The sequence below is a fragment of the Rhinatrema bivittatum genome, chromosome 6, assembly GCF_901001135.1.
Source record: "Rhinatrema bivittatum chromosome 6, aRhiBiv1.1, whole genome shotgun sequence".
Classification (NCBI taxonomy): Eukaryota; Metazoa; Chordata; class Amphibia; order Gymnophiona; family Rhinatrematidae; genus Rhinatrema; species Rhinatrema bivittatum.
The window spans coordinates 135,576,804-135,593,174 of record NC_042620.1 but is presented as its reverse complement, the minus strand read 5'-3'; positions in this window follow the sequence as shown (position 1 = coordinate 135,593,174).

The following is a 16,371-nucleotide window of genomic DNA, read 5'->3' as shown; positions in this document are numbered from 1 at the left end:
TCTTGCCCTCTTCAAGTTGAAATTCCACTGCTTTTGGAATTTTTGCAGGAAGGTTTGTTAAAGGCTTGGCCTTAAACACTCTGAAGCTGCAGGTGCTCCATGGTGGAGGTAAACAAGGAGAACCGGTGATGCGGGTGACTATAGCATGATGGGTGAAAAAAATCATCACAGTTATGTGTTATTATGTGGATGCAGAAGTCCCATTACCTAGACAGGTCAGGGCGTATTCCACTAGAGCTCAGGCGGTTTTGTGGGCAGAGCTTTGGCTGTTGTCTCCTGTCGAGATTTGACAAGCAGCGACATGGTCCTCCTTACACACTTTCTCCAGGCATTACTACTTGGATGTTGGGGATCAGGAGGATGTGGCTTTCACGTGTGCTGTGTTATCGGCACCACAAGCAGACTTCTGCCCTCTTCGAGGGTAGCTTTGGTACATCCCACTCATGTGGACTGGCATGCCTGAATGCAGCGGATGGAGAAATGACTATTTACCTGATAATTTCCTTTAGTCTAAGGAAGGCAGGCCAATCCATAACCCACCCTGGGCTGCCTATTTGCTTTTAGTTTGTTCTTTATATGCAAATGATGAAAAGTGTTATTTCTGTTAATTTGTTTGAAGGACTTGTAAGTGACAGAACTAGCCCCTAAGATTAGTTGATGTTAACGTTTTTGCTGAGCTCAGTGTTTGCCAGTTGGTTGGAAGCATGACTGTTAATAGTCATGTACAAATATAATTAGTTTGTCCACGGTTTGGCTTTTCTAGAGATATTGGGGCAGAGCTATATGACAGTGAGGTCCATGAGTCAGCTTTACTCCATTTCCATCTGCTGGTAGGAGTGCACGACTCACTGGTGTGGATTGGCCTGCCTTTCTTAGAGGAAAGGAAATTATCAGGTAAGTAGTAATTTTGCCTTTATGAAGTTAACTGAGGCTATTAACAAAGCATGATTATAAGATAAGTATGTCTAGAATACTACATTAGATAGAAATGAAACCGTTTTAGCTGCATTTCTTTCAAAGTGAAAGTTAACAGTACAGACTATATTCTATAGAAGCAGTTGCTTTCATGAGTAGTGCCCAATTAGTGACTGCCTAAATGATGAATTTGAAAAGTATAGGAAGTGAGAATGAAAGGCCTCCGTGGTCCAATAAAAACACATGCTCATTTATTTGTAGGGAAGATTTGTGAGGGGTTTCTACTATGGGAAATTAAAAAGGTTCTGGAAATTCATTATCACATGGCAAGCTCCATTTAATTCCATACCTGGAGCAAATTAGAATTTTGCAGTGAGTACAGTATGTAGGATTGCTACCTGCTTTAAAGCTTGGTAAAGGAAGGCAATTAATCATAAAGAGAGCCTGCTACGTGCCAGAGTCAAATACTGCTATTATTATAGCAAAGTGAAGTTCAGTGTCTGGCCACATGCAGATTTAAATGAACACAGGGAGTACAGAGATAAACTTCCATCTGGCTAATGTTCAGTATGCAGTAGGGGGTACTCTAGTTGTATGAAATGTTCAGGTTTTGTACTTGACATTCTTTTGATTCATATTCTTGTCTTTTATCTTTTCTGACTGCTACTCCCAGCAAGCTAGGTATTGTTGTATATTATAAAAGTTGGTTAATATCTGCCGACTCCACCTCAGCTAAACTATTTCTGGAACGAGAATGGGATCCTGCTATTGTTAATATGCACTGATGGTAGGAATGTGCAATGTTAATCAGTGAGTCCAGTGAGCCAGCACTCAGAGGTTAAGGCTGTGCGTAGAAATCAAAGCAACACGTTCACCTGCAGTTATGGCCACTGTTGGTTACATTCTGGATTTTGATGTTAGAAAGCTCAATGCCTGAGACGTATATGCAGAGAGACAACTACTCTATTTGTATCTCCTCCACGTCAACTCGCCACGCTTGAAGGCTCGTGTTCTACTCTAGGGTCCAACCCATTCTAGGGAGCCCTTTCCTGCGCAAAGGAAAGGGAACTCTCCCCAGGTGTAGCCAGCCTCTCTCTTAGCAGCCACTGACCCATGTTGAACCGCTGTTCAAATGGAAACCTCCTCCACGTCAACTCGCCACACTTGAAGGCTCGTGCTCCACTCTAGGGGCCAACAGCCAATTCTAGGGATCCCTTTCCTGCGCAATGGAAAGGGAACTCTCCCCGGGTGTAGCCAGCCTATCTCTTAACACCCGCTGACCCATGTTGAACCACTGTTGACATGGAAACCTCCTCCGCCTCAGCCTTCAAAGTTCTCGTTTGTATATCTGCTATCTCCACCAGATTTTAAAAGACCAGCGAGAGCTCACTAGATGCCAACGGAAACACCCCACTCTGTGGGTGAACCCATTCTAGTGAGCCCTTTCCTGTGCAAAGGAAAGGGAACTCTCCCCGGGGCCAGCCTGTCTTGCCCCTATCAAAACCACAGGGACCTGACTACCTCAGCTCTGCCAGCCTGTCTTGCCCCTATCAACTTTCTGCCACTCTACCTTGCTGTCATACACCAACCGACTCACTCTACTCCTTGTGGTGTTCTTGCCACTATCATGGTTCCTCAGTGTATTGGTGCTAGTCTTTCTGCTGCTTTGTCTCTTTATCGGCGCCTTGTGGTTTTTTCTGACACTCTTTCTGCTTGCTATGTTCCCCCTTCAATGTGCTGTAGGATGTTGATGCCACTTTTCTTGCCACTTTGCCTGTCGTGCTGCCTTCGAGGGTTCATGCAACTGTTATTGGTGCTCTCTTTTGAAGCTGTGGTGTGTTTTTGACACTCTCGCTGCTGCTTTGCACCTCTGTTAAAGCACGCTTGCCACTCCTGGTACCCCTTTGCCCCTTTACAGTGCCTTAGGCTATTCATGCCACTTTGGTGCCACTTTGCAACAGTCTAAGTACCTTGGAGCTCTTTTCTCATTCTGATGATTGCTCCCCAGAAGTTTCATCAAAATTGATAAGAAAACCCCAATTCTGCAGCCAAAAGTAGGCTGCAAATTCTTCCTCCATTGACTTTAATTGGAAAACGGGAAACAAATAAAACTAATCAACAAATTGGTTTTTCCTCCTATGAAACTAATGCAAAGAATTTGGGTCCCGGCAAAACAAAAACTGAATTGAAACAAATGTTTTCTTTCTGCACATCCCTATGCTACAGCTAGCATAAAAATGATTGATTAAAGAGCACGGTCTTCAGCATAGATATAAAAGTATTTAAGCAGTCCAGCTGCCTGATCTCTTCTGACCGTGAGTTCCAAAACATGGGCATGGCAACAAAGGAACCACACTCACGAGTGACAGCCAAGCGAACCTGTGGAGCTGAGGGAATATCCAAGAGTCCACGCTGTTGCGACCTCAAAGCATGAGTTGGACAATACAGATGAACCAATGTATTAATCCAGGGAAGCTTGTCAGAGCTGATCAGTTTAAAAACAATCGTGTCCACTTTGCATTGAACATGTTAGACTACAGGGAGCCATCAATGCCCCACTGGCCACCGTTACCTCCTCCTTCTGGTGCGATCCCCATTGTGGGTGCCTTCGAGGAGGAAGAGCCTTTGAAGCCAAAGGCACCGTCGAACCCTCTGGTTCCATGATCAGTGTTGCCTGGACCGGTCCTAGGGCCTTCGATGCCCTCAGTGCCCAAGCCGCTGGGTCGGGGAAGGGTCCCTCCATGGATGTCCTTGGGTGGTGTCAGTGATGATGATGCTCCTTATGACCCATGGGGGGATGATTCCTTAGTGTCTTCCTCTGATGACTCTGGGGATCTCCCCTGTGACCCATCTCTTCCAGAGGTGCATCGCTGGACCCCGCCTGAGGACTTAACCTTTGTAGGGTTTGTCTGACCCATGGCAGAAGCCATTCTGTTCAAGCTTTTGACGGAAGAATATTCCAGATACAAAATGCTGGAAGTTCTCCAGTTTGTGGATGTCCCAAAAGAGGTGTTGGCTGTTCCCATTCACTAGATGGCCGGCGCCATCTTTAAAAATGGCGCGGGCCATTCAGTGCTCCTACCATGTGACAGGGGCCGGCCAATGGCATGGATACCCTGTCACATGGTAAGGGCAAAGGGCCATCGGCGCCATTTTGATTAGTGGCAGCAGACGGCCCGGGAATGGGAGATTGCTCCCGGGACCCCCACTGGACCACCAGGTACCTGTAAAAAGTTTTTTGGGGGGTCGTGAGGGTGGGGGAAGCTAAGGGATTAGTTTTAAATGGTCGGGGTGGGTTTAGGGGTTATTTTTGTGTGCCTTTTTTCCCGCCTTCCCCAAAAATGATAAGAGAACCCCCAGGAACAATATCATGGGGTTTTCCTATCGTTTCGGGGGAGCCCCCGATTTCTGACGATTTTGAAAATATCGTCTGATATTTTCAATCGTCCGAAGCCCGATTCGCATCCGTATTATCAGATGCCTGTTAGGGCATATTGACAGAATGGCACTCATTGCAAAGAAGCCTAAGCGCCTTGCCCTATGTGTTGCTTGTCATATTCAGGCATCCCAACTTAGCTTTCCCTCTAACTTGTATTAGTGCTGTTTGAAAGCTCAGGGAGAATTGCCTCCATCTGATTTTACTAAGTCCAGTTCTTCACAGCCTGGTGCGGAATGGAGAAAGAGCTGCCAGAGGTGTTGCCTGCTTTTAGGACTCCCCTAACTGGTTTGTCAGTGGGGAAAGGTAGTTCAGTGGGTGCAGGTCTGATGCCCCCTGGTTTTGGTATGGATCCCTCTGCCTTTTCTTGGGTAGAATCTTTTCAAGGACAGCAGTCCTTTCTTCAGGCTCAGTCCTTGGCCCCAGCCAATCTTGACAATTTCAGGATCGCAAGCTGCGGATTCCCGCATACCATGTGTTGTGGCTAAGCATTGGAATAAGCCCAGATCTGCTGCAGGCCTCCATGACAGGGACCCAGATGGCACACATGATGAACCGATCCTTCCTTCCTGGAAGATGGAGAAATTCCTTCGTGATTAGAGCCGTATAGAACTACGTTGTATTTCTTTCTTAGAGACGATTTACCGATTCTGATTTCCCAGACATTGAAGATGCTGGGAGTTCCGGGTGCTGAATCTGTGTCTGAGCCAAAGAAAGATCTAATTTTGATTTCTTTGTGTAAAGCCTCTTGTTTCTTCCCTATTATGGAGGCATTCAAGAAGTGACTGATCTTGAGTGGGGCGCCCCGGAAGATAATTTTTGAAGTAGGATGAGTCTTGGAAGGACTGTACCCCCTGGATCCAGCTGCGAGAGAGCAATTGCACTTTCTGAAGGTGGATGCTCTTGTGTGTGCCATTACCAAGCAGATGACTATCCCCGTAGAATGGGGAGTGGCCTTGAAGGATGTACAGGATAGAAGAATTGAGGCTATCCTTAAGCAGGCTTTTAAAGCAATGGCAATTAATTTGCAGATTCCTGTTGTTCCCTGGTGACTTACTCTTCTTTACTTCTCTCTCAGGAGGTCAATGAATCTGGTGTGAATTCCAGGGCAGTGATGGAACCACTGCCCACATCTGCCTTTTTGGCAGATGTGGGCTGTGATTTGGTCAGCGCTTTGGTAATAGTGGCTACGCATCAGCTATGGCTGAGAAATTGGTCGGCCGATACAACCTCGAAGTCTAACCTTAGGAGGTTGCCCTTTAAAGGCTTGCTCTTATTTGGGAGTGAGCTGGAGAAAATGCCTAATAAGTAGGGTAAGAAATAGGTGATGAGCTGATGAGCTCATTCAGCACAAGAGAAGGTTCAGACATTTTTGACCCTTCAGAGAAGTGGCTTTTCAGAGGACTTGTGCTTTGGGTAGGTCTCAGACTAGTCCTTTCATCCCAAGCAGCCCAGACGGGGTTCAGGCTCGGATAGTGGAGCATCCCAACCCACATCTGGGAACAAGAGATAGGAGGTTATCTCTCTCTTTTGTACTGGAGGTGGGTCGGGATCATTTATTTATTTATGAAAAATCATATCGCATCGGTTTACATATAACTACAGTTGGAAAGTACAATAAACAAGGGACTTTAACCTGGAAAAAAAGACAACTCTAGTGAGAGTCACAAATAAGGGTAGAGGTGGAGAATGAATAGTAACATTAAGGTAACAACAATGATAACTGTGTTAAATAATGTGGTGAGGTGTAAAGAGTTTGATGGCATACTTCAGTTCTTCATGGAAATGCTTGGCTGAAGAGCCAAGTCTTAAGCTTTTTCTTGAACGTCTTTTGGCAAGTTTCTTGGCGTAGGTCAAGTGGTAGAGAATTCCATTGTGTGGGCCCTGCTGTGGAGAGGACGCATTTTCTAAGTGCGGTCTTGGCGGGGGGTGCATAGAGTGAGCCTTTGTATGCTGATCTTATAGGTCTGGTGGACGAGTGAAGTTGAAGAGGGAAGCTTAAATCAAGTGGGGTTTGCATGTGGATAGACTTGTGGATCAGCATTATAGCTTTGTGAATGATTCTGAATTTGATGGGGAGCCAGTGTAAACTTTTTAGAACTGGAGAAATATGTTCACTTCTTTTGGTATTCGTCAGAATCCTTGCAGTAGAGTTCTGTAGCATCTATAAGGGTTTTGTGGTGGAAGCTGGAAGGCCGAGTAGGAGAGAGTTGCAGTAGTCAATTTTAGAGAATATGATCGCTTGAAGGACCGAGCGGAAGTCATGAGTGTGCAAGAGGGGTTTAAGTTTTTTTTAGAATTTGCAGTTTGTAGAAACCTTCCTTTGTTGTATTGTTAATAAATGTTTTGAGATTCAGCCTGTTGTCGAGCGTGACTCCGAGGTCCCTCACATGGGTGATGGAGGTCAAGTGAGGAGCAAGAAGGTTGCTAAGGGCCGGGTTATTGTCGTTCTGTGAGATAAGTAAGAGTTCAGTTTTTGAAGTGTTAAGAACTAAGTTTAGGCTGGATAATAGGTGGTTGATGGAATGTAGACAACTGTTCCAGAAGTCGAGGGTTTTTGACAGAGATTCGGTAACTGGAATGAGAATCTGGATGCCGTCCGCATAGATAAAGTGAGTAATTTTAGATGTGAGAGAAGTTGACAGAGTGGGAGGAGGTAGATATTTAAAAGTGTAGGGAAGAGCGATGACCCCTGTGGGACTCCGAGTGTTGAACTAATAGGTTGAGATTCCTTGTTGTTTATTCTGACATTGAATTTCCTGTTGCAGAGGAAGGACTTAAACCAGTTGAGGACAGTTCCTGAGATGCCTATGTCAGAGATACTTTTTATGAGGATGGAGTGATTCACAGTGTCGAACGCCGCTGAGATATCGAGTAGGGCCAAAAGGTATCTTGTTTTTTTATCGAGGCTTAGGAGTATGTTATCAGAGAGAGAGATTAGAAGGGATTCTGTGTTCAGTGATTTGCGGAAACCAAACTGAGCTGGGGAGAGGATTTTGTGTTCCTCAAGGTATTCAGAAAGCTGTTTGTTGACCATTTTCTCCCGGGGTTTGGTGATGAAAGGGAGGTTGGCTATGGGTCGAAAGTTTGCCGGGTCGGTTGGATTAAGATTAGGCTTCTTTAGCAGGGGTTTAATGGAAGCAAGTTTGAGAGAATCTGGAACTGAGCCTTGAGATAGAGAGCAGTTAATAATTTCAGCGAGTGGCTTAGCAATTGCATTAGGAATGTTGAGCAGTAGTTTTGAAGGGATGGAATCAGTTGGATGATAGGCAGGTTTCATCTTTTTTAGTATATTTTCTATTTCGAGGGAAGAAGTGTATTGGAATGAATTGAAGTTTGCTTTCTGGGTGAAGGTAGAGGAATGAGGAGGAGGTAGTTGTGTCTTTGAAGCGGCGAGCGGGGCTAGAAGGTTTAATTTTTTTCTGAAAGAAGATAGCCAGTTCTGAAGATTTAGATTGGGCTAGGTCATCTGGGATGGTGGGGGAGGCTGGCTGTGTAAGATCCTTGACATAAGAGAACAGGGCCTTGGCGTCGAAGAAGAAGTGGTGGATTTTGCGAGCGTAGAAGTCTCTCTTTGTACGGAGGATTGTATTTCTGTAGTTGTGCATAGCTGATTTGTATGCTGATGAGGTGGCAGTGGAGGGATTCTTGCGCCATTGGTGTTCTTTATGTCGTAGTTCTAGTTTGAGGTTCTTCAGTTCTGGTGTGAACCAAGGTTTTTTGTTCTCTTTTTCCTTCTGAGGGCATAGATGATCTGCCACCTTGTTGGTGATGCTAAACCAGGAGGTGAGGGCTGAGTTTGCATTGGTAATGTCGATGTTCGCAAGTTCAGTGCTGAGGCAGGAACTGAGGTCTTCCGAAGAGCAAGATTTTCTGAAATGGATAGTAGTTTTGGGTGGTGGGGGGGCTGAATTGGCTGGGATATAGAGATCAGTTGTGATCAAATAATGGTCTGACCACGGTATTGGGGAGCATTGAGGAGGGGAAGTTGGGGAAAGGGCTGAGTTTGTGAAGAGGAGATCCAGAGTATGACCAGCTTTGTGAGTGGGGCTATTGATAATTTGTTGGAATCCCATGGCCTTGAGGGAGGAAAGTAAGGTATCGCAATTGGATGAGAGGGGTAAAGAGTCTACATGTAAATTGAAGTCTCCCAGAATGATAGCAGGGGCTTCTGAGTCCATGTGTTTAGCGATGAGTTCAATGAGTTGAGATGGATCTGCCTCAAGTATACCCGGAGGGGCATAGATTAGGCAGATTTAAAGTTGTTTAGATTTGAAGAAGGTTATTTCGAGTCTAGAGACATGTTTGGTATTCAGGAGAGTTAATCTTAGCTCTTTTTTTGCTGCTAAGAGCAGGCCACCCCCTCTTTTTTTGGGTCTGGGAACAGAAAAAATGTCATAGAGCTGAAGCGGAAGTTGATTGATTAAAGCACTGTCGGTGGGTTTCAACCACGTTTCTGTAATTGCGCAAATGTCCGGTTGTGAGTCCAGAAGGTAGTCATTGAGTAAATGGGTTTTTTTTTAGAGGGATTGGACATTGAGGAGTGAGAAAAGAGAGAGTGAGAAAAGAGAGAGCCCTAAAAATTGAGTGAGGGGGGGAAGTCATTATAGGTAGCAATCTACTGTGTTGGGAGGAGGGGGGGAGGGTGCTGTACTTTCTTCTGTTATTGTATAGGTTCTTAATAGTGGGGATGGGAAAGGAAAGCATAATGGAAGCTGGAGAGCAGCCGAGTTTGTGGGGGGAGGAGGAAGCTGTTTAAGTTTAAATCCAGGCAAGTTGTTGGGGCGGGATGGCAGCAAGGAAGTGGAAGCTGTTACGTCGGAAATGATTTCTGTATAGCCGAATTTAAGTGTTTAGTTTCTGCTGGGAAGGAGTCTAGGGCCCGACCAAGGAGGATAGCTGAGTCTCTTATCCTTGAGCTGGCAATTTGAATATATACTAGAAGATAGGCACTCTCACTAGGTATAGGTCTTTTACATTTGAAATTCTTGAAATGGAAGGTGAAGGGTGGATGAAGAGTTTGCATTGAGGATACCTGGGGTGATGTCCAATTGATCAACGCTTCTGAGAGGCTCTGAAAGATGAAGGTCACACTAAGGGGCACACCAAGGGGCAGGCCCCTTAGGTCGCACTCCTTCGTGTGTACGACGCCCGGCACGCGGTGCCGCAGGATTGAGCCCAAATTTAAAGGGCCTTCCTTCCCCCCTCCCAGGCGCTGATGTCAGCGCAGCTCTGACCTGCTATTGGCTGGTGGAGGCAGGAGGCGGTCAGCGCTCAGGGAGAGGAACGCCGGGGCGTTGGGGCTGTGTCCGTGTGGTCCGGGGTCTGGGTCAGGTCGGAGGCTCGGCGAAGCAGGCGGTCTATCGGCGGTCCGAAGGGCTGGAAGATCCTGGGCTGAAGGGCATGTCAATCAGACATCATGTCAGACCAGTAGGCTCTGGAGGTGATAAGAGATGGCTATGCGCTGGAGTTTTGCAGTGTTCCTCAGGATGTCTCTCTGCAACTCTCCGCAGAAGAGATAGGCAGTGGAGTATACATTGTGAAGACTCTCAGCCTGCGGGCTATGGTTCCAGTGCCCTAGTCTCAAGAAAATGTGGGCCAATATTCCATTTATTTCATTGTGCCCAAGAAGGAGGGCTCTTTTCATCCTATGCTGGATCTCAAAGGAGTCAACCGTCATTTGCATGTGACTCATTTCCATATGGAAACCTTGCATTTAGTGATAATGGCAGTACAGTTGGGGGAGTATCTGGTGTCTCTGGATTTGTCTGAGTCGTACCTGCATATTTTCATCCAGCTAGAGCATCAACGATTTCTGCGTTTTGCGGTTTTGGGACGCCATTATCAGTTTCGAGAGCTACCTGTTGGCTTGGCCACCACACCCAAAACTTTTTCCAAGGTTATGGTGCAGGTGGTGGTGGCGGCAGCAGAGTTGAGAGAGGTTGGGATCCTGGTACACCCGTACTTGGATGACTGGCTGAGTTGGGCCAAGAGTCTGGAAGAGAGCCTTTGAGGTGATCTCCTTGTTGCAGGAGCTAGGTTGGGTGGTGAAACTGGCCAAGAGCAAGCTAGAGTATCTTGGTGTTCAGCCAAACATGAAACAGGGCAGGGTGTTCTGGCCAGAGGGCCGTATTCAGAAGCTGATGGTGCAGATGTGTCTCTTGATGAACACAATACGCCCGATAGTGTAGACCTATCTACAGGTGCTTGGATTGATGGCAGTGACCCTGGAGGTGATGCCATGGATGAGGGCGCATATGTGTCCTCTTCAGCGCATTCTGCTGTCTCATTGGAGCCCACAGTCTCCGGACTATTCCATTTGGGTTAGCTTGCTGATGAAGGTCTGCACACAACTGCAGTAGTGGTTAAAAGTGAATCATCTAAGAAAGGGGTTTCCCTAAGATCACTGAACTGGCTAGTATTCACGACAGATGCGAGCCTCCGGGGTTGGGGAGCTCCCTGTCAGGAGCCGACAATGCAAGGGCACTGGAGTGCAGAAGAGTCTGTGGAACATCAATTGGCTGGAAGCCCGTGCAGTCTGGTTGGCATGCTTGCAGTTCGGCGACTGATTGCAGGGTTGAGCGGTCTGGATAATGTCAGACAATGCAACGACAGTGGCTTACATCAATCAGCAGGGAGGAACCAAGAGCCAGCAAGAGTTGCAGGAAATAGCCCAACTTATGGAATGGGCAGAAGTGTATCTTCTGGAGATCTCGCATATTACAGGAAAAGACAATGTAAGAGCAGACTTTCTCAGCAGACAGAGTCTAGATCCAGGAGAATGGGAATTGTCAAATGAAGTGATTCAGGTAATAGTGGATCAATGGGGCCTTCCATTTCTGGGCCTGCTGATGACTTTTCAGAATGGGAAGGATCCAAAGTCCTTGGGCATCGATGCCCTCATGTTGGAGTGGCTGGAGGGCAAGCTGCTTTGTGCTTTTCCCCGTGGCCCATGTTGGACAGAATGATTCAGAAGATTGAGAGTCACAGGGTGATGGTGCTTCCAGTGGAACCAGATTGGCCCAAGAGACCGTGGTATGCAGATTTGCAAAGGCTCCTCTCCTGATTACAAGGATCTGCTATGGCAGAGACCTGTTCTTCATGAAGATCTGACTCAATTTTGTATTACAGTATGGCTCTTGAGGGCTCGGTTGCTGAAGCGTGAATATTCTACTGCAGTGATTGCCACCTTGCTACAAGTGAGAAAGTTCTCCACTTCCTTAGCTTATGTGCGGATTTGGCGAGTGTTTGAGGCTTGGTGAGAAGATCAAGGGAGGTTCTTCCTCGTTCGGTTAAGATCCTGCTCATTTTGGAATTTTTGCAGGATGGATTGGCCCTTAATTCATTAAAGGTACAGGTGGTGGTTTTTGCCTGTTTCTGAGGTCAGGTGAATGATGGACCCTTGACTGCTCATCCAGATGTGGCCCATTTCTTGAAAGGACTGAAGCATCTTCATCCTCCCTTGTGGTTACCGGTGCCCTTGTAGAGTTTTAATCTAGTATTGGATTTTTTTAGCGGGCCCTACTTTTTGGCTGATGCATACCCTTTACTTGAGGTTACTGACCTTGAAAACAGTGTTTCTTGTGGCAATTTGTTTTGTGCATCAAGTATCCGAACTGCAGGCCTTGTCTTACTGGGAGCCATTTCTACGAGTGACTCCGGGGGTGATACAGCTGTGTAGTATTCCTTCCTTTTTGCCAAATGTGATCTTGGATTTTCACTTGAATCAGTCCATTTTCCTGCTGTCTCTGGAAAGGGAAAGAAAATTGGAGCAATATTGCCTGTTATAACAATAGGATGTTAAAAAGCAAATATCTTGAGGTATTTGGAGGTTTCTTAACCTCTCAGGAAGACGGATCGCCTATTTGTTCTCCATGGTGGAAGTAAACAAGGTGAGCTGGCGTTGTGGGCTACAATAGCCTGCTAGATTTAGCTGGTACTCACGGCCGTGAATGTGGGTGCTGAGCAGCCATTACCAAGTCAGGTTAGGGCTCATTCCAGACAGTGTCATGGGCAGAGGATAGATTGTTGTTTCCCATCAACATTTGCCGAGCTGTAACATGGTCCTCTTTACACACCTTTTCCAGGCATTATCTTTTGGATGTGCAGGCCTGGGAGGACGCAGCCTTCACATGTGTGGTTTTGACTGGACCACGGGCAGCCTCTTGCCCTGTTCGGGAGTAGCTTTGGTACATCCCAATGGATCTGGATTCACCTGTCTGAACGCTAAGAAAGGAGAAATTACTACTTACCTGATAGTTTCCTTTTCTTTAGTACAGACAGGTGAATCATCCTTCCTGTCCTTGCCTGCTAAATGGTTGTGCTATGATTGTCCTGCATGGCTACATGTTCCAGGGAGTACTGGTAAATGTCAATTCACTCCCTAGATTAGTGTTATTGCACTCCTTGTCTGAGCTCAGTGGTTTCCTGTTATCTGAGTGCTAGAGTGGTTGTCTGTTAATAATCAAGTTTTTGTTAGTTTGTCCACAGTTGGCTTTTGCAGAGAATACTGGCAGGCTGATGTCACTGCAGGAGTATATATACTGTGATGTCAGCTTTGCTCCATCTCCATCTGCTAGTAGAGGTGCATAACCCACTGGTTCTGGAATCACCTGTCTGTACTAAAGAAAAGGAAATTATCAGGAAAGTAGAAACTTCTCCTTCTGTTTTTTTTTAAGTTTAAAAATAACTGATTTGCCTTCATCCACATTTGTATAGTCTTTAATAGGGATGTGAATCGTTTTTTGACGATTTAAAACAATCGTCAGATTTATTTTAAATCGTCAAAAATCGTTAGAGCCGCGATACAATAGCAATTCCCCCGATTTATCGTCAAAAAATCGTAAATCGGGGGAGGGGGAGGGCGGGAAAACCGGCACACCAAAACAACCCTAAAACCCACCCCGACCCTTTAAAATAAATCCCCCACCCTCCCGAAACCCCCAAAATGTTTTAAATTACCTGGGGTCCAGTGGGGGGGTCCCGGCGCGATCTCCCGCTCTCTGGCCACGGCTGCGTTAATAGAAATGGCGCTGGTGGCCCTTTGCCCTTATCATATAACAGGGCAAAGGTAGCGCCGGCGCCATTTTGGTTCCTGGCTCCCGGCGCTATCTTTGCCCTCACTATGTCATACGGGCGACGTCAGCCCGTATGACATAGTGAGGGCAAAGATAGCGCCGGCGCCATTTTGAATATTGGCAATACAGCCTGCGTGCAGGAGGTCGCTCCCGGACCCCCGCTGGACTTTTGGCAAGTCTTGTGGGGGTCAGGAGGCCCCCACAAGCTGGCCAAAATTCCCTGGGGGTCCAGCGGGGGTCCGGGAGCAATCTCCTGCACGCGTGACGTCGGGAGCCAGGAACCAAAATGGGGCCGGCGCCATTTTGGTTCCTGGCTCCATTTCTATTAACGCAGCCGTGGCCAGAGAGCGGGAGATCGCGCCGGGACCCCCCCCACTGGACCCCAGGTAATTTAAAACATTTTGGGGGTTTCGGGAGGGTGGGGGATTTATTTTAAAGGGTCGGCGTGGGTTTTAGGGTTGTTTTGGTGTGCCGGTTTTCCCGCCCTCCCCCCTCCCCCGATAAAACGATATTTTAACCAAAAAAACCAAGACGATCAGATTTCCCCCCCCCTCAGCCAAAGTCGATCGTTAAGACGATCGATCACACGATTCACATCCCTAGTCTTTAAACTATCAATAATGTTCTGTACCGATAGGATAAAATCCATTTCCATAGGAAAATAAACCTGGATTTTTCAATTTAACTTCCCTCTGCTCACAATACCATTGTAGCAATCTGGTTTCCCACTAACTATCCACTTTGTAACAAAGTCCATAGGTATTTTTTACTTGTGTTCATAGCATTTTTTAACTCATCCCATTCAAGTGCCCTAGCCAAGATAGAGAATGTGACCACACTCCTTGACCTTCATAGTTTCCATGATCTATGTACTAATGCAAAATAGTGTTAGAATGTATTTAAGTCATTCATTCATTCATTCATTCATTCTTTCAAGAAAACTAAATAATAAAGTAGTGGGGTTGCAGTGTTAATATACTTGAATATACAAAAATAAAGATCAACACGCAAAAAAAAAAATAGTGATTCCATTTTATTGAACTTAAAACAAACATAGATTTTATTGGACTAATTTAATATATACATAAATAATGATATGGTCATAATGCATAATCCAGAAAACTATGGCCATCATAATTTGGTGATTAATACCTACTGAAACAGCAATTAGATTACCATACCCTTTATATGCACTATACATTCATTCATTAATGCCTAGGGACCTTACAATGAATGTTGAGCTAATCACTAAGTTACATACAGACTGAAACATATTATATTAAAATTACTGTTTCCCTGCCCCTTTTTGTGATGTTTCTTGTGTGTTAGCACAAATTGCCCTAATCAGGGTGTACAGCACCTTAACTATTCTTGAGTCCCAGTTACCATACTAATATTCCACTCGAGTGGTACAAGACCTTTGTAGCTTTATGTGCCCTTATGCAATGGCCCAAAAAGTTGCATTTAATGACAAGCTATTAAGTTTAGAATTTTATCTCCCACTGTGTTTAACTCTCTGTTTTTAAAACTTTTCGATGTAATAGTCTCAGTGAAACAAGGTGACATCTAGGTCCCAGGCCTTGGAGTAAAATGCTTTGTATTCTCCTTTTTGTTTTTTTTGTTAATGAATCATTGGGAGGAGAAAGCTGGAGTTTCTAGATATCTTTCCAGTTTCATGTTAGCTTACATTACACTAGAGGTGTGAATCGTGTGCCAGATCGTCTTAACGATCAGGTTCGGCTGGGGGGGGGGGGAAATCTGATCGTTAAGATATGTGAATTGGAATCGTTTCCGATTTCAATTCACATCGCTAATTTGTTTTTTAGGGAGGCCCGCGCCGCTAAAAAAAAAACCCACCCGAGCCTTTAAATCGACCCCCCTTAGCCTCCCCCACCCTCCCGACCCCCCCAAAACCTTTTAACATTACCTGGTGGTCCAGGGGGGCCTCGGGGGACGATTTCCCGTTCCCAGGCATCAGCTGCGCTAAAATAAAATGGCGCCGATGCCCCTTTGCCCTTACCATGTGACAGGGTATTCGTGCCATTGGCCGGCCCTTGTCACATGGTAGGAGCACTGGATGGCCGGCACCATCTTTAAAGATGGCGCCAGCCATCTTTACTCATCAGCCCCTAATGTACTATATAATAGGGGCTGATGCCATCTTTAATTATCTTTAAAGATGGCGCCGGCCATCCAGTGCTCCTACCATGTGACAGGGGCGGGCCAATGGCACGGATACCCTGTCACATGGTAAGGGCAAAGGGGCATCGGCGCCATTTTATTTTAGTCAGCTGATGCCTGGGAACAGGAAATCGTCCCCCGAGGCCCCCCTGGACCACCAGGTAATGTTAAAAGGTTTTGGGGGGGTCGGGAGGGTGGGGGAGGCTAAGGGGGGTCGATTTAAAGGGTCGGGTGGGGTTTTTTTTTTAGCGGCGTGGGCCTCCCTAAAAAACAAATTAGCGATGTGAATTGAAATCGGAAACGATTCCAATTCACATATCTTAATGATCAGATTTCCCCCCCACCTCCAGCCGAACCTGATCGTTAAGACGATCTGGCACACGATTCACACCTCTAGTGTATTGTAAAATAACATGAAACTGGAAAGATATCTAGAAACTCCAGGGGCTGATGAGTAAAGATGGCCGGTGCCATCTTTAAAGATGGCGCCGGCCATCCAATGCTCCTGCCATGTGACAGGGGCCGGCCAATGGCACGGATACCCTGTCACATGGTAAGAGCAAAGGGGCATCGGCGCCATTTCTTTTTAGCGCAGCTGATGCCTGGGAACGGGAAATCGTCCCCCGAGGCCACCCTGGACCACCAGGTAATGTTAAAAGGTTTTGGGTGGGTCGAGAGGGTGGGGGAGGCTTAGGGGGGTCGATATAAAGGGTCGGGTGGGTTTTCTTTTTAGCGGGCCATCGGCGCCATTTTAATTAGTGG